Here is a 27746-nt window from a genome sequence, read left to right as displayed (position 1 = left end):
CGAGCGGTTCTAGGCGTTACAGTCCGGAGCTGCGCGCCTGCTGTGGTCGCAGGTTCGAATCCTGCCTCGGGCATGGGTGTGTGTGATGTCCTTAGGTTAGTTAGGTTTAAGTAGTTCTAAGTCTAGGGGACTGATGACCTCAGATGTTAAGTTCTATAGTGCATAGAGCCATTTGACCACTCTCTTCTTACCCCAATAGGAAGAGAACTTACTCGCAAAGTAAGACGAGGTGACATCAAAATTTACACAACACACACAAAAGGAACTAACGAGCTTTTCTGTACTCGATAGTAGTACACAAGTAAACAGTTTTTGTAAGGAGCATACCCATTTCCTTCTCTCGTATCACAGCACTTGCTTCAGTATAAAGTGAGAGAATAAACATTTTAGGGTTGTGGAGCATAATATGTTATCAGATTCTAATTGCAGTCCCGATTGGAAAAAACAGTATATTGCTCCCTGCTACGTATATCTCGCGAAAAGACCATGAGGAAAAAATCAGAGAGATTAGAGCCCACACGGAGGCATACCGACAATCTTTCTTTCCACAACCAATACGAGACTGGAATAGAGGGGAGAACCGATAGAGGTACTCAAAGTACCCTCCGGCACACACCGTCAGGTGGCTTGCGGAGTATGGATGTAGATGTAGATGTAGATTATAAAACCGCTCAAGAATTCTTATATGTGGATTTGCGGACATCGAGTTTTTCTTGTGAATGAATATTGTGTTACCTTACACATTATGGTAGCATGTAACGATGGCGAGTACCAATCCCCCTCCCTCCCCTCCCCCCCCCCCCCACCCTTACCTCAGTGAACATCTCTGCGCATGTGTGCATTCTGCACTGACTCACAGTTGCCACAACAGTTTACAGAATTCACGCATGATGCAATACAGTTCTCAGATCATTCAGACAGCATTCACTAAGTCGACAGGAGATGGATTGAAAATGAAATTAACTTCGCTTTCCGAGTCATATTCGTACCAAAATGGAGTATCACTAAAAGCAGCCTTTACACTTAGGTAACTCCCATACGAATAATCTGACAGCCAAAAGGGTCCGTTAGTGTGAAACTGTCGGGAATTTATTAAGGTCAAACTCAAGAATCGAGGCAAACTGAAAATGTAAATGCTCATCTATTCTTGTCAAAGCATCAGTAGCAGTTGTATTGTAACGACCACTAATGGATGACAGTGACAACTGTATAACCACAGTGGTACAGATGCCCAGAGAATGAGACGGCGTCATTTTGTCCATGCATGACATTAGTGTTGGTGCACGTCATCTAACGCTGACTACTTAAATAAAGGTAGCATGGTATTGTCTTCCCTTCTTATAACCAGCAGCTCTTATGAGGCTCTGCCTGTATCATCCCGCTCCACAAGTTATTCACTGCTGTGTGACTATGAACACTGTATAACCTTACGTATGCATCAAAAATAAGTAGAGAATGGAGCAAAACCCTTAACGTTTGCAGGGAAACACCCGTCAATCTGATCAATCCAATATACGAAGCACCTACCATATTAGTACAAAACAGACACAGAATTAATTCTTATGGTAAACACATTAATTCTGCAGATAACTGCTAAGGTAAACTACAGTCTGCTACGCGAATGAAATAACAGTAATTACGCAGGTTCTATTGTTACAGTTAGTTAAGTAATCACTTTTCTGCAGTATTGCTTCCACTGTTAGTTATTGGAATCAATAGATGTTTCACTTCGAATCGCAAGTTTCTGACATCAGTATCACAAAACAATGGGTAACGAAAGGATGTCGTTGAAGTCCCATTACATGTATTGTCTGAAAAACAGTTCTATATAAAATGCAGTCTGAGAAGTGTTTGGCAAACCACTGACACTCGACGGACTTTCAAGACTGTAGCTGAATTACCGTAGTTCACTAGAAATTTGTATGGAATTTTGATGATTGCATAGTTCGTGCAGAATAACCAACAGAGCCTTGGAAAATTAACGTCTCCACCTAGCCTACAAAGTTGTCATTTTACAAGTAAATAACAACGTCTCTCGTAACTTACTGAATAGAAAATCTCCTTTTGTCTTAATTCATTTTTGCCCTGTTAGCTAAGTTTAAGGACCACGACAGTATGGAATAATTATGTTCAAATCAGAGTCAGATTAAGCAGTGCAGTAGTGTAACGTCACAAGTCATTCATCCAGAATGCCATGGATGCAGATGAAGCGTGGGACGCCAAAAATGTAAGTGAGCAACTGACTTATAAAAAGTATATCAGACAATATCGCACCACAACAACTGAAGAAACATTATCTAAAAACCGTACAGGCCGTGATTTCAATCACGACAAACGATGAAACGATCAGACACAGCTCCACGCCAGCAGAAGTCATACCTGGCAATCGATTTCTGGCTACTCAATGGCACAGCTTCCCCTCAAATACTCCAATAGCCATTCCAGAGGCGAACAGTGAACAGAACAGTTCTATGCTAAGAATATTTATCCATAAGTAAGAATCTTCAGGACGCATAAACGCCTGATGATGAGTAAAACATGCTTCAAATGAGTTGCAATATGTTAAATATAGAATAAACAATTGTAACAGCTAATTTCTGCCTTAGCCTGTACTAAAGCAATGAGAGAATGTTCGCATACTCGACGATATTTCACAAGCTGTGTACTGTCATACATTCAGGTCCCACTACAAACGTATTTTTAAAGCCAGTTGTTTATTCTCTTCCTCTATTTTAATTGAAAACGACCGCAACGAAATAATAAAAGGAATGCCATGAAACACTTGAGCGTCAGAAGACTGATGAAGTTCGCCACAATCCGCTTACTGTTATAATGTTGTTTATCAGTCATAAGCAGATTTACGTGTCTCATTTTCACTTTATTTTCAATGGTGGAGCTCCAAAAATAGAGATACTGGATGATCACCACGGTAAAATATTAGTATTTACCCCACGTATTCATCTTCAGAGTAACAGCAGAATAGCCACTCAAAAAAGCTGACAACAAGAAGCCGATATGGTAGGCATGAAACTGTATCCAGTGTCATATTTTAGAAAACATCAATGGTTGTTGTTGTGGTTGACCGGGGAGGCAGTGGGTATGAATTATGGTATGATAGACTGTAAAAATTCTTTATCGCTTCCAAAACGAGGTGACAGTTTACCGCAAAAGAAGAAAAAAGAAAAAAAGAAAAAGATGTTGCGAGGAAGACGCGAACATATGGCATTTCACTGCAATTAACGGACATATCATGGGTCTGGGAGGAGGAGGAGATTAGTGTTTAACGTCCCGTCGACAACGAGGTCATTAGAGACGGAGCGCAAGCTCGGGTGAGAGAAGGATCGGGAAGGAAATCGGCCGTGCCCTTTCAAAGGAACCATCCCGGCATTTGCCTGAACCGATTTAGGGAAATCACGGAAAACCTAAATCAGGATGGCCGGAGACGGGATTGAACCGTCGTCCTTCCGAATGCGAGTCCAGTGTGCTAACCACTGCGCCACCTCGCTCGGTATATCATGGGTCTGTGTTATGTGTGGGGTACCAGGGTGTGGGTGCTATTTACCCGCTGCTGAGAAACACTTTCACAAGCAGAAAATAAGTCTTAGCTACAATCCGACATAATGGTAGATAAGCGCCGTGAATCGGCAGCATAAAGAGAGTCTCTGCAAGCATTAGAACTTTCTGCCCGCTTGTGCCGTGGTATTACACCCTGCTAGTTCTCATCTGAGTTCTGCGACAGGATAGAGGCGTCGCTGTAGCTGTAACTGTAGCTGTAACACCGTGCACCGACTTTGAAGCACTGGATATAAAATTAACACAACACTCAGCATGGTCAATGCATTGCTATTTCGATATCTGTCTTATGCATAATGTGAGCTGCAAGATCATCAACATAGTTGCCCTTCACTTTTACCGACAAAACATCCACAGTAGTTACACTTTAATCACTATGAGTAGATACTTGCCATTGTTTCAGTATTTACAGGCTTAATGACAGTTCTGATTAAGGATGACTGTCTGCGTTTTTCGTTCCTTATTTCGTGTCCTGATGACATCTCCACATCCTTTCACGTTAGCCGCAGCTCGAATCGAACTAACACTGCACGTATTCGCCGGTGTCAATTTTTACACAGTTTTTTAAGCACTCTTTTCAGCTAATTCTTGCTTTGGAACGTAACGTTATTCGGAGCTAACGAAGCCTCACCTTGGATGTTCACGTTCTGCAATGAAAGCTGAGCTGTCCTTTCATTTGTGTTCTTGTGTTTCGGGGACGGTGCCAATGACAGAATTCTTAAGAAAAATATTTTCAAAGTCTGTAATCAAAAGACGTGTTCCTTTCCCATAATGAATGCAGTATAACCACTCGATACACGGCAGACATGTGGATCGCCTTCAGCGAATTAGCTTTTCAGTTGTCAATGTGCCTACGAGAGAAAAACAGAAATAATTGTAACAGTTACACATTTATGACGTTTTATTTGTAGTTGCAGCATCTGAGTATTGTTAGTAACTACGCTGTAGTTCAGAACCACGAATAAAATCCATTGGAATATACTTCTGGTATTCAGGCCCTCTTTCGCCGTGTCTTTCAGACACAAGAGGTGCTCTCTTCCGCTTCGCTTCACATCGTCTGGTGAAACGAATCCTTCGTGCTTGTAGTGTAACTGAAAATTGGCAACAACGTAGAATATGTTTCGCAACGGTGTGACAACCTAGTTACTTCCTGCATGACATATAAATATGATGACAAATCCCCTTGATATTTCCTTGTCAGTTTGATTGAAAAATCTGAGTTATTTTCTTTAAAGGTGTGATATTGCCGTATCATTTTATCCTATTGTGTGTATGGAGGTCATTCCAAGTGGAAATTGCAACCAATTTCGTCTTTTACGTTGCAGTTTAATCAGATCTAGCCACCACTGGAACAATAATGAAGAGATGCTCACAGCAGTGCTTCATTGACACTGAGGTGAGAAGCGCCGCGGCGTGGTGGTTATGACAGTAAACTGTTGCATGGAAGGTCGTGAGTTCAAAACTCACCTGGACTGTATAGCACGGTAGCTCAGCGTGTTCGGTCAGAGAGCCAGTTGGCCTCTGTAATAAAAAAAACTGAGTGGCAGGATCAACCACCGAACTTGAACAGGATGTCTTGCGACGTCCGCAACGACCAAACACAACGATCAGTAACAAAAGGAAAAAAAAAGGGTAATGTGTTTGGTTCTGAAGTCGTGGTTCCTGTTTCGCTGAAGGCCATTTTTTTTAGCTGTTTCGTGACAGAGCTACAGACGGTCGCACAGAGTACGCGAAGGAACTTGCCCCCCTTCTTGCAGCGGTGTACCGTAGGTCTCTAGAAGAGCGTAGCGTTCCAAAGGATTGGAAAAGGGCACAGGTCATCCCCGTTTTCAAGAAGGGACGTCGAACAGATGTGCAGAACTATAGACCTATATCTCTAACGTCGATCAGTTGCAGAATTTCGGAACACGTATTGTGTTCGAGTATAATGACTTTCTGGAGACTAGAAATCTACTCTGTAGGAATCAGCATGGGTTTCGAAAAAGACGGTCATGTGAAACCCAGCTCGCGCTATTCGTCCACGAGACTCAGAGGGCCATAGACACGGGTTCACAGGTAGATGCCGTGTTTCTCGACTTCCGCAAGGCGTTCGATACAGTTCCCCACAGTCGTTTAATGAACAAAGTAAGAGCATATGGACTATCAGACCAATTGTGTGATTGGATTGAGAAGTTCCTAGATAACAGGACGCAGCATGTTATTCTCAATGGAGAGAAGTCTTCCGAAGTAAGAGTGATTTCAGGTGTGCCGCAGGGGAGTGTCATAGGACCGTTGCTATTCACAATATACATAAATGACCTGGTGGATGACATCGGAAGTTCACTGAGGCTTTTTGCAGATGATGCTGTGGTGTACCGAGAGGTCGTAACAATGGAAAATTGTACTGATATGCAGGAGGATCTGCAGCGAATTGACGCATGGTGCAAGGAATGGCAATTGAATCTCAATGTAGACAAGTGTAATGTGCTGCGAATATACAGAAAGATAGATCCTTTATCATTTAGCTACAAAATAGCAGGTCAGCAACTGGAAGCAGTTAATACCATAAATTATCTGGGAGTACGCATTAGGAGTGATTTAAAATGGAATGATCATATAATGTTGATCGTCGGTAAAGCAGATGCCAGACTGAGATTCATTGGAAGAATCCTAAGGAAATGCAATCCGAAAACAAAGGAAGTAGGTTACAGTACGCTTGTTCGCCCACTGCTTGAATATTGCTCAGCAGTGTGGGATCCGTACCAGATAGGGTTGATAGAAGAGATAGAGAAGATCCAACGGAGAGCAGCGCGCTTCGTTACAGGATCATTTAGTAATCGCGAAAGCGTTACGGAGATGATAGATAAACTCCAGTGGAAGACTCTGCAGGAGAGACGCTCAGTAGCTCGGTACGGGCTTTTATTGAAGTTTCGAGAACATACCTTCACCGAAGAGTCAAGCAGTATATTGCTCCCTCCTACGTATATCTCGCGAAGAGACCATGAGGATAAAATCAGAGAGATTAGAGCCCACACAGAGGCATACCGACAATCCTTCTTTCCACGAACAATACGAGACTGGAATAGAAGGGAGAACCGATAGAGGTACGGAAGGTACCCTCCGCCACACACCGTCAGGTGGCTTGCGGAGTATGGATGTAGATGAATAAATAAATTATAACTATGAAATGCCATATTTGCATACTGTTCCAGTTTGACTTACAACAGTAAATAAACACATACCGTTTCGAAGTCCAAAATGAGTAATATCTTATTCACTCGTGGTGTTATACACATGCTCAAGTTACAGTACTTTGCTCAATTAAAGTAGACTTTCGTCCTAAAGTTACCATGGTAAGCTGAATTACAGTTCTTAGTGACTGGCAACAAACACCAGCTGCAATAGACAACATCTTGGCGAGCGTTTCGTAGAGCACAGTACCTTTATTGAGCCACCACTTGCAGCCGGCCGATGTGGCCGTGCAGTTCTAGGCGCTTCAGTCTGGAACCGCGTGACCGCTACGGTCGCAGGTTCGAATCCTGCTTCGGGCATGGATGTGTGTGATGTCCTTAGGTTAGTTAGGTTTAAGTAGTTCTAAGTTCTAGGGGACTGATGACTACAGATGTTAAGTTCCATAGTGCTCAGAGCCATTTGAACCATTTCTTTGAGCCACCACTTGCAAAATATTATGCTCACACTTCCTTTCGCTCGAGTAGGTGCCTTGACCATAAGTTTCCTCTTAAGAAGTTAACATAAACACATATTAATGAGACACTAGTAGTAGTGCTGCATAGAAATTCTCAATGACCGAAGTGATGATGTTCAAACTAAAATGCAGTAGTAGTCAGCCCTTTGATTTTTGTTGTTGTTCTCCTTCAGCCGACTTCTGAAGCTTATCTATTGAATTTAAATGGCGTACTATGGTTAATTGGCGGCACTTCATCACATATGTCTGTTATGAGACTCCCTGAATGGAGAAAATGACTCGTGACAGAACGAAAGACTATTCTTGAAACAGCAATATCCTTTGGTAACGTGTTTTACCCAAAATCACTTGCTCCACACACAGTGCAAGCGTTCTTGGCTGCCTTCACACGTCTGTTAAAGCCAGAGCAAGAAATATGTTGCAAATGATAGACTTTTTTAACTTGCAACTCTGTTTTACAACTCTTGAACAATGTTCATAAGTTTCGGGCATGCAAAATCCAATATGTAACTGCAAGGTAAAATAACTTCAAATTAGAAAATGACAGTCGATAAACACAATCGTAGCGCCACGTCCACCTGGTCGTACGACGCCTGGCGATGTCGAGTGGCGTGCGGCTGGTATCCAACTGCCAGGGGCCGCCGTAGGGCGAGGAAACGACCGAGCGTAATCTTGGACTCGACACGGTGGAACTGTTGCGCAGATTTCTGGTATTACGTGTCGGTTATGAAGTGAAGGGAATTATTTATGAGCTCTGCCAGACTCACTACTTTAGCAAAAACCGAAATGCGATTAGAAAAAAAATGGAATGGAATGGATTCAGTCTCGCGATCCATGGCTACATTACACGACGTTTATCACTGGACCACGAGCAGTTACAGCGTTGCAGCCTCTCGAGGAAATGACAACACTCTCTCCAGACACTTCCGTTTTCTACAGTGTCCAGATCGGGCATATGACCGGACTTAGAATTCTGAGGGGCAATCATCTTTATTGGCCACCTAAGTGAACGACTCGGTCTTAGCCTCAGCTACGGCCTGCCGGTGATCAATTTTTTTTTTTGTCTAAGACCGTACGCACTTATCTATACTCGCGTTTTTGGTCTTCATTGAAAAATATGTGAACTGGCCAATAACCCAAGCATAGCTGTTGTTCTTTATTTCAGGAAAAAAATTGCCAGTGTGGGTGACATACATCTTTAAGTGATATCATTGTCTCTGCAGTCCTAGTAATTGCCATTAGATTTTTGCAGCATGAGTTCTATGTTTGGAATTGGCCTATGCAGATTATGGCGCGTTCCAGTGTGTTGACAGTAGAGCAGTGACTGCCACATATGCTCTGCTTTGATTTAATTTTGTGCAGGTTTTCTCCTTTGGGGACCTTTCAATTTACAGTGTCATACTATGTTGATACTGTTTTTAATTCGAGTATGGGGTTAACAATAATTTTCTAATTTATCGTTCAGTATTTCTACCCAACGTTGCCTGGCCTGAGTCTCCTTGTGAGATGACTATAAATCGTGCTGATTTTAATTTCCTGTGAAATTTATGGACTATAATTTATTTCCATGATGTAAGTTAAAACGTGTTTGAGTTGAGTGGTATCGACTGGAGCCAGCTTGTCTGGGGAAGGAGGAGTGGGGGGTCGGAGAGTAAGCTGTTGAATAGATTTTTGTAACTGTCTTTTGTGGTGACTACAATATTTTACGATACAGTTCACGTATATTGTAGTGCATTAAAGCTGTACATCTTTGATACTTGGACCTCAACCAGGTGTGGTAGTACTATAATTACCAAGTTCACCTTAAATATATTTCCTCTCAACCATGAGCCAATACACTGTAATGATAATCATGTGCACTGTATCTCTGGTGACTGTTAGCACTGTTGTGATGCGATACATATGCATCAAAAAAAGTTTTGCATCACCCCGGTTCCCAGAACTCATCTACATCTACATCTACATTTATACTCCGCAAGCCATCCAACGGTGTGTGGTGGAGGGCACTTTACGTGCCACTGTCATTACCTCCCTTTCCTGTTCCAGTCGCGTATGGTTCGCGGGAACAACGACTGTCTGAAAGCCTCCGTGCGCGCTCTAATCTCTCTAATTTTACATTCGTGATCTCCTCGGGAGGTATAAGTAGGGGGAAGCAATATATTCGATACCTCATCCAGAAACGCACCCCCTCGAAACCTGGGGTGCAAGCTACACCGCGATGCAGAGCGCCTCTCTTGCAGAGTCAGCCACTTGAGTTTGTTAAACATCTCCGTAACGCTATCACGGTTACCAAATAACCCTGTGACGAAACGCGCCGCTCTTCTTTGGATCTTCTCTATCTCCTCCGTCAACCCGATCTGGCACGGATCCCACAGTGATGAGCAATACTCAAGTATAGGTCGAACGAGTGTTTTGTAAGCCACCTCCTTTGTTGATGGACTACATTTTCTAAGGACTCTCCCAATGAATCTCAACCTGGTACCCGCCTTACCAACAATTAATTTTATATGATAATTCCACTTCAAATCGTTCCGCACGCATACTCCCAGATATTTTACAGAAGTAACTGCTACCAGTGTTTGTTCCGCTATCATATAATCATACAATAAAGGATGCTTCGTACTATGTATTCGCAATACATTACATTTGTCTATGTTAAGGGTCAGTTGCCACTCCCTGCACCAAGTGCCTATCCGCTGCAGATCTTCCTGCATTTCACTGCAATTTTCTAATGCTGCAACTTCTCTGTCTACTACAGCATCATCTGCAAAAAGCCGCATGGAACTTCGGACACTATCTACTAGGTCATTTATATATATTGTGAAAAGCAATGGTCCCATAACACTCCCCTGTGGCACACCAGAGGTTACTTTAACGTCTGTAGACGTCTCTCCATTGAGAACAACATGCTGTGTTCTGTTTGCTAAAAACTCTTCAATCCAGCCACACAGCTGGTCTATTATTCCGTAGGCTCTTACTTTGTTTATCAGGTGACAGTGCGGAACTGTACCGAACGCCTTCCGGAAGTCAAGGAAAATGGTGTCTACCTGGGAGCCTGTATCTAATATTTTCTGGGTCTCATGAACAAATAAAGCGAGGTGGGTCTCACACGATCGCTGTTTCTGGAATCCATGTTGATTCCTACATAGTAGATTCTGGGTTTCCAAAAACGACATGATACTCGAGCAAAAAACATGTTCTAAAATTCTACAACAGATCGACGTCAGAGATATAGGTCTATAGTTTTGCGCATCTGCTCGACGACCCTTCTTGAAGACTGGGACTACCTGTGCTCTTTTCCAGTCATTTGGAACCTTCCGTTCCTCTAGAGACTTGCGGCACACGGCTGTTAGAAGGGGGGCAATTTCTTTCGCGTACTCTGTGTAGAATCGAATTGGTATCCCGTCAGGTCCAGTGGACTTTCCTCCGTTGAGTGATTCCAGTTGCTTTTCTATTCCTTGGACACTTATTTCGATGTCAGCCATTTTTTCGTTTGTGCGAGGATTTACAGAAGGAACTGCAGTGCGGTCTTCCTCTGTGAAACAGCTTTGGAAAAAGCTGTTTAGTATTTCAGCTTTACGCGTGTTATCCTCTGTTTCAATGCCTTCATCATCCCGGAGTGTCTGGATATGCTGTTTCGAGCCACTTACTGATTTAACGTAATACCAGAACTTCCTAGGATTTTCTGTCAAGTCGGTACATAGAATTTTACTTTCGAATTCACTGAACGCTTCACGCATTGCCCTCCTTACGCTAACTTTGACATCGTTTAGCTTCTGTTTGTCTGAGAGGTTTTGGCTGCGTTTAAACTTGGAGTGAAGCTCTCTTTGCTTTCGCAGTAGTTTCCTAACTTTGTTGTTGTACCACGGTGGGTTTTTCCCGTCCCTCACAGTTTTACTCGGCACGTACCTGTCTAAAACGCATTTTATGATTGCCTTGAACTTTTTCCATAAACACTCAACATTGTCAGTGTCGGAACAGAAATTTTCGTTTTGATCTGTTAGGTAGTCTGAAATCTGACTTCTATTTCTCTTGCTAAACAGATAAACCTTCCTCCCTTTTTTATATTCCTATTAACTTCCATATTCAGGGATGCTGCAACGGCCTTATGATCACTGATTCCCTGTTCTGCACATACAGAGTCGAAAAGTTCGGGTCTGTTTGTTATCAGTAGGTCCAAAATGTTATCTCCACGAGTCGGTTCTCTGTTTAATTGCTCGAGGTAATTTTCGGATAGTGCACTCAGTATAATGTCACTCGATGCTCTGTCCCTACCACCCGTCCTAAACATCTGAGTGTCCCAGTCTATATCTGGTAAATTGAAATCTCCACCTAAGACTATAACATGCTGAGAAAATTTATGTGAAATGTATTCCAAATTTTCTCTCAGTTGTTCTGCCACTAATGCTGCTGAGTCGGGAGGTCGGTAAAAGGAGCCAATTATCAACCTAGCTCGGTTGTTGAGTGTAACCTCCACCCATAATAATTCACAGGAACTATCCACTTCTACTTCACTACAGGATAAACTACTACCAACAGCGACGAACACTCCACCACCGGTTGCATGCAATCTATCCTTTCTAAACATCGTCTGTACCTTTGTATAAAATTTCGGCAGAATCTCTGGCTTCAGCCAGCTTTCTGTACCTATAACGATTTCAGCTTCGGTGCTTTCTATCAGCGCTTGAAGTTCCGGTACTTTACCAACGCAGCTTCGACAGTTTACAATTACAATACCGATTGCTGCTTGGCCCCCGCATGTCCTGACTTTGCCCCACACCCGTTGAGGTTGTACTTGCCCAAGGCCATCTAACCTAAAAAACCGCCCAGCCCACGCCACACAATCCCTGCTACCCGTGTAGCCGCTTGTTGCGTGTAGTGGACTCCTGACCTATCCAGCGGAACCCGAAACCCCACCACCCTATGGCGCAAGTCGAGGAATCTGCAGCCCACACGGTCGCAGAACCGTCTCAGCCTCTGATTCAGACCCTCCACTCGGCTCTGTACCAAAGGTCCGCAGTCAGTCCTGTCGACGATGCTGCAGATGGTAAGCTCTGCTTTCATCCCGCTAGCGAGACTGGCAGTCTTCATCAAATCAGATAGCCGACGGAAGCCAGAGAGGATTTCCTCCGATCCATAGCGACACACATCATTGGTGCCGACATGAGCGACCACCTGCAGCAGTCCGCCGCTCGTGGTCTCGCGGTAGCGTTCTCGCTTCCCGAGCACGGGGTCCCGGGTTCGATTCCCGGCGGGGTCAGGGATTTTCACCTGCCTCGAGATGACTGGGTGTTTGTGTTGTCCTCATCATTTCATCATCATCCAGGAAAGTGGCGAAATTGGACTGAGCAAAGATTGGATAATTGTACGGGCGCTGATGACCACGCAGTTGAGCGCCCCACAAACCAAACATCATCATCAACATCACGACCACCTGCAGATGGGTGCACCCTGTACCCTTCATGGCATCCGGAAGGACCCTTTCCACATCTGGAATGACTCCCCCCGGTATGCACACGGAGTGCACATTGGTTTTCTTCCCCTCTCTTGCTGCCATATCCCTAAGGGGCCCCATTACGCGCCTGACGTTGGAGCTCTCAACTACCAGTAAGCCCACCCTCTGCGACCGCTCGGATCTTGCAGACTGAGGGGCAACCTCTGGAACAGGACAAGCAGCCATGTCAGGCCGAAGATCAGTATCAGCCTGAGACAGAGCCTGAAACCGGTTCGTCAGACAAACTGGAGAGGCCTTCCGTTCAGCCCTCCAGAATGTCTTTCGGCCTCTGCCACACCTTGAGACGACCTCCCACTGTACCACAGGTGAGGGATCAGCCTCAATGCGGGCAGTATCACGGGCAACCACAGTCGTAGTCCGATCGGGGGATGCGTGGGACGAGCTGGCCGTCCCCGACAAACCCCCATCTGGACCCCCACAGTGATGCCCATTGGCAACAGCATCAAGCTGTGTGACCGAAGCCAACACTGCCTGAAGCTGGGAGCGAAGGGATGCCAACTCAGCCTGCATCCGAACACAGCAGTTGCAGTCCCTATCCATGCTAAAAATTGTTGTGCAAAGAACGTCTGAACTAATCTACAGAGAGCGCAAACAAATCGACACAAAATTTAAACGGTTATTAAAATACAAGATTGCCTAGTAAATGCAGTAATGCTGCTACTTGCGCACTGCTGACACACTGCTCGGCGGCGGAAGGAGACAACGCGATTTTACACTATTCAGGTACTAAAACGCGATGCTACAACTCTCAAATACTATAATACGCCCGAAATTTATGAATTAAACAATGCAAGTACCAAAAACACGCAAAGATCTAAAGAATTAAACTATGTAATAAATGAGTGAGCTAGGAGTATACGACTTGCTGCTGCAGCTGCTTATCCAACGGCGGCAGGGGGCTGTCCTGAAGATAGACGTTGCCTGTGGATATTGTATCACAGACACAGTCTCTTTGACTGTTCAGAGATGTCACTAAACCGGCCCAAACATGTAAACAACCATGCATGAGCAACTCCAATTAGATGGAGGGGGTCCGACAGCTGATCAGTTCCAGGCATTGTTCCAGGAAGGAGGTACATAGCTCGTGTTGACTGTAGGCCAACCTTGCCTAAACGGTCAGTACCACAGTTCTATCGAGTCTGCATTGTTACTTTGTGCCTGGAAGGGCTCTCAACGAGGGAAGTGTCCAGGCGTCTCAGAGTGAACCAAAGCGATGTTGTTCGGACATTGAGGAGATACAGAGGGACAGAAACTATCAATGGCATACCTCGCTCAGGTCGCCAAGGGCTACTACTGCAGTGGATGACCGCTACCTACGGATTATGGCGCGAAGGAACCCCGACAGCAACGCCACTATGTTGAATAATGCTTTTCGTGCAGCCACTGGACGTCGTGTTACGACTCAAACTGTGCGCAATAGGCTGCATGATGCGCAACTTCACGCCCGACGTCCATGGCGAGGTCCATCTTTGCAACAACGACACTATGCAGCGCGGTACAGATGGGCCCAACAACATGCCGAATGGACCGCTCAGGATTGGCATCACGTTCTCTTCACCGCGAGTGTCGCATATGCCTTCAACCAGACAATCGTCAGAGACATGTTTGAAGGCAACCCCGTCAGGCTGATAGCCTTAGACACACTGTCCAGCGAGTGCAGCAAGGTGGAGGTTTCCTGATGTTTTGGGGTGGCATTATGTGGGGCAGACGTACGCCGCTGGTGGTCATGGATGGCGCCGTAACGGCGTGAATGCCATCCTCCGACCGATAATGCAACCATATCGGCAGCATATTGGCGAGGCATTCGTCTTCATGGACGACAATTCACACCCCCATCGTGCACATCTTGTGAACGACCTCCTTCAGGATAACGACATCGCTCGACTAGAGTGGCCAACATGTTCTCCAGACACGAGCCCTATCGAACATGACTGGGATAGATTGAAAAGGGCTGTTCATGAACGACGTGACCCACCAACCGCTCTGAGGGATCTACGTCGAATCGCCGTTGAGGAGTGGGACAATCTGGACCAACAGTGCCTTGGTGAACTTGTTGATAGTATGCCAAGACGAATACAGGTACGCATCAATGCAAGATGACTTTCCACTGGGTATTACATGTACCGGTGTGTACAGCAATCTGGACCACCACCTCTGAAGATCTCGCTGTATGGTGGTACAACATTCAATGTGTGGTTTTCATGAGCAATAAAAAGGGCAGAAATGATGTTTATGTTGATCTCTATTCGAATTTTCTGTACAGGTTCCGGAACTCTCGGAACCGAGGTGATGCAATACATTTTTTGATGTGTATATTTTGGTGAGTGCATAACTGTTAATCAATAGAGATCTCTGTAACCGGTTTAACGTTCTAATTTTTTGCTCGTGGAGTGTACCTCTGAATATATTATGTTGTGATACCTCAGATTGTCTTGGCGGTGGTTTAACATTGTATTTTTCTGCTCACAGAGTTTAGCTCTGAATATATTAAGTTGTGATATCTCAGATTCTCTTGGCGTGACTGATTAATAGCGTGCTTTCAGGTGCACTGCCACGTTGTTGTTTCCATTTTATCCACAATATTTCGACAACCGATCGAAATATCTTCTTCATGTGCAGCATGTTCTACTGTTACGGTATGTATACACACTGCATAGACTCCAACCATTCTCATAGTGATTAAAATTCTTCTGGGTATTATGCCGCGTCATTGCTAAAAAGCTACAACACACGTTTCGTGCCAACGACTATGATGACAACATCATAAGAAAGATAGCTAAAATCACAGGAAGCAGAACACAAGAAGAAGGCAAAGAAGAGAAGCTCCCACTGGTACACTTACCATATGTAAAAGGCGTCAGTGAACGTGTAAGTAGTCTGTTTATGTTTTCTTATTGGCAACGTTACGTAGCGCTCTGTATGAAAATCACTGGCTGTGCTGTGTGCAGTCTGTGGCCAGTTTGCATTGTTGTCAGCCATTGTAGTGTTCGGCAGCTGGATGTGAACAGCGCGTAGCGTTGCGCAGTTGGAGGTGAGCCGCCAGCAGTGGTGGATGTGGGGAGAGAGATGGCGGAGTTTTGAAATTTGTTAAACTGGATGTCATGAACTGCTATATATATTATGACTATTAAGGTAAATACATTGTTTGTTCTCTATCAAAATCTTTCATTTGCTAACTATGCCTATCAGTAGTTAGTGCCTTTCGTAGTTTGAATCTTTTATTTAGCTGGCAGTAGTGGCGCTCGCTGTATTGCAGTAGTTCGAGTAACCAAGATTTTTGTGAGGTAAGCGATTTGTGAAACGCATAGGTTAATGTTAGTCAGGGCCATTCTTTTGTAGGGATTTCTGAAAGTCAGATTGCGTTGCGCTAAAAATATTGTGTGTCAGTTTAAGGACAGTCATGTACAATTTTTCAAAGGGGACGTTTCATATGTCGACCCTTAGCCGAGGATACCTCACTGGAATCTTCTGATTTTTTCTTGTAGTTTGTGTAATTAGTGTAGCTTTTGTTTATTGCTAGCGCGTAATTATAGAGAGAATTTCCTTTGTAATTGTAGTTTTTCATTGTTGTACACAGTTGTGGCATGCATTTAGATTTGCACCAAGTATTTCGCAGCTGCGCTTGCAATTAACTAGATATTATTTTCAGTGCTATGTTAATGTATTCCCCTATTTTTGCTCTTCAAATTGTGTTTTTCTGTGTTGTTGCGTGAAATATTGTGACAATAATGGCGTGTGAAAAACGTAATACTAGGCTCCAAAGTAAACCGAGAAATAACAGTGAAGACGAAAGCAGTGTGTTAACGCCATCATGTAATGAATTAACAAATATTCAAAGTAGTAATTTGGTAACTGTGCATAGGGAAATGGAGCGGGCGTCAAATAATCGTGTAGGCAGTGAAACAATTAGTGAACAGGGAAGCATTATCGATCGATCGGTCGGCAACAGCTCGCCTCAGGATTCCGAAATGACAGGACACAATCTGGCAAATACTGTAGATTCAGGTTTTGCGTCCTCACCCTTTTCTCAAATAAGTCAAGACACATTTTCTGCTTTTCAAACTGCGAATATTGCCGGTTCAAATGCATTGCCGAATAGCACTGAGGAACATGTTTCAGACAACAGTGCATTGTTATTACAATTAATGCAACAAATGGGACAAAAGCTTCAAAAGTTAGACACAATGGAACAAAATCAGAGACAAACACAGCAAAAGTTAGACACAATGGAACAAAATCTTCAAAAGTTAGACACGATGGAACAGAATCAGAGACAAACACAGCATAAGCTTCAAAAGTTAGACACAGTGGAACAAAATCTTAAAAAGTTAGACACAGTGGAACAAAATCTTAAAAAGTTAGACACAATGGAAGAAAATCTTCAAAAGTTAGACACCACGCTTGAACAAACACGTGAAGATTTAACTACTGAGTTACATAACATCGAATCGAAATGTCAGAAAGTCTGTAATGACGTAAAAACACAAATTTGTGAGCATTTCCAACCTATTTTTTCGCGGCATGAAAATGCATTACAGAATCACGAAGCAGCCATAAAAGAACTGCAAACTATTGTTCATCAAAATCATGAGACCCTGCAAGCTAAAATTGACTCAGTTGCATCTACCGATTCGATTACGCAACTTGCAAAAACTCAAGAAAACTTAAAGGACACAGTAGATACTTTGAAAATTGGTTCAGAAAGACACATGGAGGAAATTAGTTCATTATCAGAGAAAGTAGTTGAACTTTCGGATCAGCTAAATAATTTATCTACGAAGGTAGATGATAATCTGAATGACACAAAACCGGTAGTCTTTAATGACGCAGAAGAGTGCGAACAAATTAGGAAATTCAAACAAAATCAGAATCAAATAAATACGCAACACCAAAGAGAAATCCGGGAAGTACAAGATCAGCTGACACAGGTAATACAAGAATTACGTATTTCAGAGGACACTCGCACTCCAATACGGGAAGAGGGACATAGAAATACGGAACAGCCACAAAATAATAACACAGGGCACTTCGGAAATTATGAAAGAAATTGGCAAGGTGCACCGAATTTTGAGATGGAACCGCCGACACGACGTAACAATGACCGACATGCGACTCGCCGACATGATGATTTTGACTATAAGCTGTTCATTACTACACGTAAATTTAAAACATTTAAGAATTCTGGCAACGACATTCATCCACAAGCGTGGCTCCATCAATTCTCTCATTGTTTTCCTCCCAACTGGTCATTAGAGCATAGCTTAGAATTTATGTGTGGCTACTTAGAGAATGAACCAGCTGTGCGAATGCGATCGGTCATTCACGATTGCCACAGTGAAGGAGAATTTTATCATGCGTTCCTCTCAGCATATTGGTCTCAAGCTACACAAGACCGAGTAAAACATAGCATCATGATGATGAAACACTTTGAACAATCTGAATTTTCCAGTCTTGTCAAATATTTTGAAGACATGTTGAATAAGAATCAATATCTTTCAAACCCATACAGCCCTTCAGAACTCATCCGCATTTGCTTAATGAAATTGCCTGAACATTTAAGAAATATTATTTTGGCAGGACGTTGCAAAGACGACATTGAAGCTTTTCAGGGACTGTTACAAGAAATGGAAATTGACACTGACAATCGCAGAACGCGGAAACAGGAACACAACAATTACAGGTCACATCTGTCACAATTCCGCAATGAAAGAAATAATAACTGGACACGACAAGGCTATTCTCACAACGTAAATCGTGACCAAAAGAGACACCACCCGTATGACAACCACTGGCAGAGTAATAATAGTTACAGAGGAAAATCGCATATCCGTAGTAATGAATATGACAGAGATTACCATAGAAACAGACAATATGGGAACAAAAACAATTATTATCAAGGGAGACAGAATAACTTCAGACGCAACAGTTCAGTGCGCAGTTATGATTCTCCACCACATGACCGACAAACAAGAAACTATGTAAACTACCGACAAAACGACAGACCTGAATTCCATCAGAACTGGCGGGATTTAAACAGGGCAATGCCCTCTCGACAAGGTGAATTTGTACAAGTTAGGTATCCTAATCCTAATAACGATGCGCGCCAACAAAGAGACAGACAATGACTCGCACTGTAGGCAGCCACGTGCGCCTACTGGCTCAGGGAAAACTAACATAGATGCTAACCTTGAGAAAAATTCCAGTATTCTTTACCGACGTATACCACATGATAATTGCGTTAAAGTTGAAACTCTGCATACTAGGAAGAGCAAAGGGTTACACCACATTTCACATGTAAAACCGTTTATTGAAAAATAATCTGCTTTGCCATAAAACGTTTCGCTTCACATTTCTAGTATTCATTGTCACACTTAGAAACTGTTATCATGCAACTATGTTTTGAAGTTAACTATCCAGTCTAGAACCTAAGGTACATATTTAGACAGTAATTACCACCGCATTGTGATAGTGAACAGAGGACACAGTGTTACTGTGTGTGTACATTCTTGCTTGTTAGTTCCACGATTACGTAACGACTATCAGGCTTACATACTTAGGACATATACTGGTACTGCTAATGAGATTTTAATGCAACATTTTGGTTTACTTGAAGAAACATTCTGGATTTAAAGTACTTTCTGTGAGAAACCAGATGACACAGTGGTTAGTTTATGTGACAGCTACACGATTTTATCACGACACTACTAATGTGTGACACAATTTACATTGATGCTTTTGCGGTGTATCTGTTTTATATCTGCACAGTTTTTCTGAATTCTTCTGGAAAGGAAAACATGTTTTTGTAGCAACTTTTGTTGTATAGTTACAATGTGACAGCCTTTTTCGTAGCACAACAATACATTACAGTATAGTACTTTCTTGATGACAGTACTGTACGTAATAACTATGATATCTATACGCATTTCATTTTGCTTTTGTTTATTATGAGGTAAGTACATTGACTTCTGCAGAACTTAGCTTTTGGAGGACAATAACTACGACACTTCCACAGAGATTATCTTACAGCAAGACGCACATTTAGCGCTACAGGACACGTATTTGAGTGATTAATTTTGTACTTAAATCATTTATTTTTAAAGATATTTGAAGGACAATGATACAAAGGTTTTCCATAATACATTTCATTCCATTGTAGTAATCTGTAACACCTGAGGGTATAATTACATTAATCCTCAGGGGGGTACACGCTTACTTTGTGTATCATGTGTTTGGCAAGCACAAGGAGCCCTAGCTAATATGGTATTTGCTTATACAACTTTACACATCGGTACCATATTTCTCTAACACACAAATTACACAGCTATCTGATCATTTAACTGAGAGAGACAACTTTTTTACTACGGCAGTGACAGATGTTTACGTAATTACACCGTTGGATAACTTCACACTTACGAAATTGTATTTTGTCTGTACTTTGTGAACTGTTCATATTTTTTTGGACCCATTGTGATATTATGAGAGCTTTGAATGATATATTTGGTATGGGATCACGCTTTTTAAAGTACATTTGAGGCAGATGACACTTTTGACATGAGCAGAGAATTTTTTTAGGTTTTGAAATTATTGAAGGAAGCTACGACGATTTTGAGAGTTGACTGAGGTGTTATAATGTTATTATTACGATGACTATGTGTATTATGCTGTTGCGGTATGTTTATGATCAATAAGCTGATGCTATATGAGGAATTTGATTATGCTATGTATTTATTATGATGAAATATTGAAGTGTCGTCGCAAGATTGACGTGTCGACGAATATATATATGTGTAATAAGGTAAGGAGTAATGAATAGTGGTTAGGGACTCTGACTTGTGAAAAAGGATGTTGGAAACCAAGAATAGTACTTTAAGAGTTATGAAATGTGTGTAAATACGTGAATGTATCACAATGCCGGCGAAAATTTTTTGGACACTGTTATATTTATAAGATTTTGTTTCTACACATTTGCAACGCAAATTCTCGACCCGTGAAATTTTGTATATGAGACTGTCACTGTAGCGGAAACTGCTGTCGTAAATATTTCCGTAAGAAAGTTAAGTGACCACCTGCGTGTAATGCGTCGCGGGCACCCAGCTGCGTCAGACGCCTGGAGAAAAAGCCATTAGTGTGTGTGTTTTCAGAGGCACAGGTAGAAAAAAAAGGGAGGCCATTATCCTCACTATTGACATTCCTTTGTAGAAGGCATCGCAAATACGACACGCTCATTACTTGGTAACATTCTTACATCTGCACACCTGATTATGACAAGTATCTTTCTACGAGAGTTGAGAGATTTTTTTACTACTTTATGAAATGCCATATGGCTAATGAATGATGTTTCATGCCTTCCCTTGTACATATTTTCATTTTTTTAAATATCTAGTTTCTAGCTGCACTGCAGCATTGGTCAAAATAGAATTTTATAGATGTACTAATATAAATATTTTCTGTCTACAGATCCAGTAAATACTAATTTTGTAATACATTTCCCAACAATGGGGGAGCACAAAGACATTTCCCTTCACAGGAATTGCATACGGAATTTTCTTTTCAACTACTTGGTAATTTTTTTTGTAGAATAAATTCTTGTGGTGCACCACTTTAATTACATAAACGTTAAGATGTGAACATACATTTCCCTTGTCTGCATTATTGTCTTTAGTGTAATTTTTTTTTTTTTTGCTTGAGCTATGTCATGTTTAGATATAAGTTATTTCATTTGCTGCTGCTGTTTGCCAGGCATAGTGTTACTGAATTTGACTTTGTGTTAATCTTCTATGCCAGTTTACTACTGATTTATTTTTCTTGTTTGCTGCACATTGCCTTATATTAGTTGTAATATTGCAATTGATTTGCCTATTTAAATTTTTGTCATTGGTGTTTGCATTAATTGTTTTGTGCTGCTGCATTGCCTCGTCCCTTAGTTTAGCATCTGAGCTCAGTAGATTTAAGTTAGCTTAAGAGGGGTAGACTATAGAAGAAACTGACTATGGAGAATTGGTAAAGAATGCATTGCGAAGTTATGTGAAAAAGATTTGGGCCAAAATGAGTATTGTACAATGAGAAATAATTATTTTGAAAGAAATATGAATAGAATACAGGGAGGAGGTATAGATAGGACTTTTTGGGAATAATGATGAATGAAGGGAGATCTCCAAGAAGCAAAGAAAGTTTTGTTTGCAAAATACTGCAATAAAACAAAACCTGTCCTTTCCTTGTGTTATCCCACTATGTGTTTATGTACCCTTGTTTATTTGTCTTTTTCCTGTCTTTATGTGTTTAGCCGATGAGAGCTATGTTGTAGAATTTTTCTGATAATATGTTATTTTCTTTGTAAAGATGTTTAGACATTATTTATTCTGTTTTGTTTTAATGCTCATGTGTGAAGTTGATGTTTCAAAAGTTATTCTGATCTTTTATGTATTTACTTATGTCATATTTCCTGTAACACTGATGTATATGTTTATTTCTATTCTTTTGTAAAGTCTGTATTACTACAAATGTTATCAGTATTATTATGTTTTAATGATGTATTTTGTACCTTTGTTATTGTATTTTTATGTTATAAAATTATAATTGACACCAGATCATCAAATTAAGTAACTTGTAAATTACATTTCACTGCAAACGTTTCTGTTGGTCATAGTATATGGACAATATGTGAGAAGTAGGGACTGATAGTGTTTGCACGTGTGTTAATAATTCAGCAAGGGACTGGATAACAGCATTGCTGGTTCTAAGGACAATTCCAAAAACTTTGTGGGTGCACAAGTGGTGGTTTATGGACTTGCTATCTTCTCTGCAAGACTCTTCAGTGGTGATTGTGCACCTGCACAGTCGCAGCCGATGGATGCTGGCCATCTCTACAAGGACTACAGTGGGTCTACACCTTTGATGACCCACCAATACCATTATTTCTACAAGGACTACCGTGGGTCTACACCTTTGATGACCCAACAATACCATTATTTCTACAAGGACTGCAGTGGGTCTGCACCTCTGGTGGCCCACCAATACCACAATCTCTACCAGGACTACAGTGGGTCTGCACCTCTGGTGGCCCACCAATACCATAATCTCTAACAAGACTACAGTGGTCTGCTCTGTGATGAACTACCTACCAATCTTCTTCAAAACGTCGAATGACTCTGCTGTGGGTTTGCTCTGTTGTGGCCCATTACCTGTCAGCATGTCAAGAGTCAGTACTGTCTTTCCGTTGGAAGGACAACACTACTTCTTCAAGATTCCATGGAAATCCACTACTTCCGTGTGCATTTTCTTTTACTGCTCAGACTTTGAGAAAAACACTGCAGTTTTACTGTGATGAATGAACAGGACTGTCTTTATGGACTGTGAGAAAATTTTAGCTTTTGACCAACATTGTATTAATAAGTGTGTGCATTTGATTTCTTTGTTATTGTAATTATGAAAAATTTTATCAAATCATTATTGGCCACTGCCCAAAATAATTTGTTAAATTTTTTGTGGGGATGCGTGGGGGCTATGTAAGTAGGCTGTTTATGTTTGCTTATTGGCAACGTTACGTAGCGCTCTGTATGAAAATCGCTGGCTGTGCTGTGTGCAGTCTGTGGCCAGTTTGCATTGTTGTCAGCCATTGTAGTGTTGGGCAGCTGGATGTGAACAGCGCGTAGCGTTGCGCAGTTGGAGGTGAGCCGCCAGCAGTGGTGGATGTGGGGAGAGAGATGGCGGAGTTTTGAAATTTGTTAAACTGGATGTCATGAACTGCTATATATATTATGACTATTAAGGTAAATACATTGTTTGTTCTCTATCAAAATCTTTCATTTGCTAACTATGCCTATCAGTAGTTAGTGCCTTCCGTAGTTTGAATCTTTTATTTAGCTGGCAGTAGTGGCGCTCGCTGTATTGCAGTAGTTCGAGTAACCAAGATTTTTGTGAGGTAAGCGATTTGTGAAACGCATAGGTTAATGTTAGTCAGGGCCATTCTTTTGTAGGGATTTCTGAAAGTCAGATTGCGTTGCGCTAAAAATATTGTGTGTCAGTTTAAGGACAGTCATGTACAATTTTTCAAAGGGGACGTTTCAAACGGCTAGGCAACGTCCTTCACCGACGAGGTTTCAAACCGATTTTTCGAAGTAGTCACAGGATTCACGAAATGATAGGTTTCACCAAGGATGTAGTCAACAATCTTAACACTGCAGGTGTTTGCGAACTACGGTGTGAGTACGGAGCTGCCTACATAGGAGAAACAGGGAGACGTATCAGCTTACGAGTAGCAGAAGACGAACGCTATGTACGATTATAACATAATAAATCGGCGATAGCGAAACACCACCGTGACTGTTGACAACCTATCAGGTTACAGGAAGCCCGAGTACTGGCGAAAGAATCGTGGATGCGAGAACGCAAAATACGGGAGACGATCGAAATTATTTAGCAACCTGACAAAATCAACAGAGAAGATGGCTACAAACTCCCAGCGTCCTGGCTGCCGGCCATCCCAATACAAAGGGCCGCGAGGGGTTGCGGTGCAGAAGCTACATGGGACACGGGCGTATCTGCAACAACAGCTGTAGAGCAACTGTCAGTCCACTTCCGCGCACACCAGGAGGAAAAGTTGCCGACCAGAAGCCGAACGGTGATTAGCGGACAGCTACCAATCGTTGACGACGTGGACATCCACGAATAGCAACTTTCCTTCCATCTTCCCTTACGTCAAGACTAGCCAATCGTATTAGAGGGCCAATTAAAAGTTTTGCAACAGTGACCTCAGACATCGATAGTCTGTAATAAATAGAAGCACCCATCCCCATGCAAAACCATTCGTGCCCTGAGGAAGGCCGTTGAAAATCGGCCGAAAAGTCGGTTTTAATTTATTATTGTTGTCAGTTTTTAGCAATGATGCGGCATAATACCCAGAAGAATTTTAATCATTATGACACCAGCCGCAGAAGCTATGATCTTATATCCAACCATTCTGTCAACTACTATTGCCAGTAGGGGGACAACCTATGTGTCACCCCACTCTCCACTGTTGCCAAATTTATTCGAGATGGTGGCGATGACGTCATCCTAGATGGCGGCATGTAAACTTGGCAACAGCGCATGACGTCATCCAAGATGGCGGATTTTGGTGGGAGAATCGTCCAATTGTGCTACGTCCACTAACATAACCTCAAGAAAAAATGGCGGGAAATCTGAATTTTGGCGGGAAAATAGTCCAATTGTGCTACGTCCACGAACGTAAGCGTCAAGAAGAAAAAATTGCGGGAAGTTTGAATTCCAACAGGATAATGCATGCAAAGACTGTACTTGTCTTTATTATTATTATTGATTATCATTCACTAACATTCATTATCATTTATTATCATTTATTATTATTTATTATCATTTATTATTATTTATTATTATTGACCTGCCTCCACTAGAAATTCCCTCCAAATTCAAATTCCTACACGATAATGGCTGCAAAACCTAACTTTTGTTTATTATTATTCATTATCATTTATTATCATCATTGTCATTTATGATCATTTATTATCATTCATTATCATTTATTATTATAGGCCTACCACCACTAGAAAATTGCGCCAAATTCAAATTCCAACACGATATTCTCTCGAAAACTGTACTTCTATGTATTATTATCATTTATTATTTATGTAAGATGTCCGATTTTCTCGGTGAGAAAGCCATTCTCCTTACATCCATTACAAAAGTCTATCACAAGTTCAAATTCCCAACACCATAATTTATCACATTTACCAGCTTTCTCCGTCACTTATTATTTTTTTCACTGGTAGCCTATCATAATCGTGTCAAATAATAGACTGCACTAATAGTAACGTAATTCACGTCCTTTGGTTTTGCAGGGTGGAAGGGACTGAAGACTTTATTTCAAGCAGTACGGTCAACACAGTCAGCACACACATCTTTGATATCACAGTGCAGTCACCACGTCGTCCGCACTCCAACTGAATTAGTTCAAATTCTCGCCACCCCCTGGCCAGCGCGCGGAGACACGGCCTACGCCTGTCACGTGTGGCGGCCGGCCACTAGCGTGGGGGGCGAGCCCAGCGATCGCTCCCATGTCGTAAACATACCGGCTGCTAATAACTATCATTTTTTATATAGACCTGATGGAGTAATAGTATTATTTCTAATAATAATAATAATAATAATGAATGATAATGAATGATAATGAATGATAATGAATGATAATAAATGATAATGAATGATAATAAATGACAATGAATGATAATGAATGTTAATAAATGATAATGAATAATAAACAAAAGTAAGTTTTTGCAGCCATTATCATGTTGGAATTTGAATTTGGAGGGAATTTTCTAGTGGAGGTAAGTCAATAATAATAAATAATAATAAATGATAATAAATAATGAATGTTAATGAATGATAATCAATAATAATAAAAAGACAAGGACTGTTTTTGCATACATTATCCTGTTGGAATTGAAATTTCCCGCCATTTTTTCTTCTGGAGGCTTAGGTTAGTGGACGTAGCACAATTGGACTATTTCCCCACCAAAATTAAAAATTCCCGCCATTTTTCCTAAATGCACTTTGATTTACGCGACCCCCACCCTCTCGCATGCTTGGTGTAAAATTGGGACTTCAGCGTCATAACTAAGTTAGCTGTGGGTATTTGTGAGGGTCTGTAATCATTGTGTACACACTTACCCGACAGACAGGTGTTTACAGAGTCGGTGACGGGATGACTTTTAATTTTCACATGTTGGACGCTGCTGTTATACGTATCTGTTTGCATGTAGGATGTACCGGCTGCTAATAACTATCATTTTTATGTAGTCCTGATGAAGTAATAGTATTATTTCTGACTCGTGATCTGGTGTGGTCATTGGGCACTAGATGTGTCCGCAGGGCTATATTGGACTCGTATCATAGAGAGGAAAAGTTTTACGATTGGGGTAGAGATAGCTCAGCGTAAGGTGACCGGGGAGAAGGATGTATGTCTGACAGGACGGAAAAGTAAGCGATCTAAGGTTATTGCCCGTTTTTAAGTGCTGAACGTTCTAGTCTTAGGAGTGTGTGTGTGTTTATGTTCTCTCTCTCCCTCTCTCTCTCTCTCTCTCTCTCTCTCTCTCTCTCTCCTACCGGAACCTTCGATGCACCAATCATGGACTCTAGAACAATACTTTACACATGGTAGATTGGCTGATTTGCTTAAAAATCTATCGAACTATGTTGTGTATAAATATCGCTCCGTTCTTGTTCTTCTTAACTGAATGCTATTAAATTAAGGCACTTTGAGATCTGTTACTATAGATCGATATGGTGTGCTAAGCTCCAAGACTAGGTTACATTTCGAGAAATATGGTGCACTTGGATGGATTAGGACTAGGAAAGCTCTATTCTGCAAGAGAGGTGGAGTGTAGCTGTATTCGTCTGCTCGGTTGAGGAATAATTGGGTAGTGATGCCGAGGTGAGGATGCTCTTTTAACGTAAGAGGACTAGTTAGCTCTGTGACCACCATACGCAGAGAGATTGATCGAGTACTATGTGCGAGGTCTTAGAAATATGTATAGCATTGTCTGGTATAATTTGACCGTCTTCATGTGTTCGAGAATTAAGTGTGAATGGATGTGTTGAGCAGTCATCTATGAATGATCGCAATGATACTTGCAAAGTAGAGGATGTATGGTTTAGCTATGATACTGAAATTAAGAAAACAAGCTGTCAAATGATTGGCCAGTGTTGGACTTACTGTGAAATTTTTCGCAATAGCAGCTGTGATAGATAAAATTGCAGTAGATCAGTGGTGTCTTATCCATCACATCTGTGCATTGGGTACGACATAATGATTGACTGACAGTGCTTTCTTGAGTTGGGGGAGAAATTTTGGTTGATGGACCACAACTTCCAGGGTTGCAATCACCGAAAACGGTGATCCTGTACTTGTGTGCAAAAATGACTAATCACTAGAAATTGAATGCAGAGTTATAAACTATT

The sequence above is a fragment of the Schistocerca cancellata genome, chromosome 5, assembly GCF_023864275.1.
Source record: "Schistocerca cancellata isolate TAMUIC-IGC-003103 chromosome 5, iqSchCanc2.1, whole genome shotgun sequence".
In the NCBI taxonomy this organism is placed as follows: Eukaryota; Metazoa; Arthropoda; class Insecta; order Orthoptera; family Acrididae; genus Schistocerca; species Schistocerca cancellata.
Note: the sequence above shows the minus strand (reverse complement) of the source record.